The sequence below is a fragment of the Etheostoma spectabile genome, chromosome 8, assembly GCF_008692095.1.
Source record: "Etheostoma spectabile isolate EspeVRDwgs_2016 chromosome 8, UIUC_Espe_1.0, whole genome shotgun sequence".
In the NCBI taxonomy this organism is placed as follows: Eukaryota; Metazoa; Chordata; class Actinopteri; order Perciformes; family Percidae; genus Etheostoma; species Etheostoma spectabile.
In genome coordinates this window covers 16,335,466-16,336,386 of record NC_045740.1, presented here as the reverse complement: position 1 = coordinate 16,336,386, position 921 = coordinate 16,335,466, and the positions used below count along the sequence as shown (strand labels likewise).

At 37.1% G+C, this 921-nt stretch overlaps 1 protein-coding gene across 2 annotated transcripts in view; it reads right to left on the bottom strand.

The window, feature by feature from the left end:
• The window catches only part of tmtc3 (transmembrane O-mannosyltransferase targeting cadherins 3), a 31,862-nt gene that overhangs the window by 10,260 nt on the left and 20,681 nt on the right, over positions 1-921 (bottom strand). The window lies entirely within an intron of this gene.

Genomic DNA, 921 nt, shown 5'->3' with positions numbered 1-921 from the left:
AAACTCCGGTGGATTTCTGAGGACTATGGTTCACTGCTCCTCAGAGCTCTGCAGGGTAAATCCAGACAGCTAGCTAGACTACCTGTCCAAGACGATTGTGATTGGTTTAAAGAAATGCCAATAAACCAGAGCACGTTTTCCTCCAGCACGCTTTGAAGGAGGGTCTGGCAAAGCGAGACTAAGACATGGGATACTGGAAAGTGGCCAGTAGGGAAAATAATGACCTATATTTGCATTAGGGGTGGGAATCTCTGGGCACCTCACGATTCCGATTCTAAACCGATTATCAATGCAACAATATCCAGTACATTTCTGTGTGATTTAAAAAAATATACAGATAAATCTGAGTTAGAGTTTGACATGCAGTATTTGTCACAAACACACAGTTTTAATGAAATGTTTTGTCTACTGAGGTTTTTATTTTGTAGTTATTCCATGCTTAAGCCTCAAACATACTTGTGAAAGTCACCTTCTCTCACAGTATTCTCCCATGTCAGACTCAGTCATGTTTACAGGTGGAGAATTACCTTCTTACAACATGAAACATGTGATGAAGTAGATAAACTGATATATTTGATCTGATAGATTGGTCAGAAAGCGAGTTTAAAAACTAAATGCGAAATAGATATTCCCACATATTTACAGCGCTGCAAAGACCGTACGTCTTTATATAATTTTATATAAATATATATATAATCGATTATTAACTTATCAATATTGAGCATTGAATTGTTCTAGAGAGAATCGCGATGCATCTAAGAAACGATTATTCTTATAAATACAGACTTGTATATATTCTAAGTAATACAAATACATCTTATTACTCCCCGTCCACATGATACAAGCATTCCGTGATTGTGCACACGCCCCCACGCAATTGCTAGTAGCCAAGGAGGACACTGAGGATAAAAAAAAAAAAAA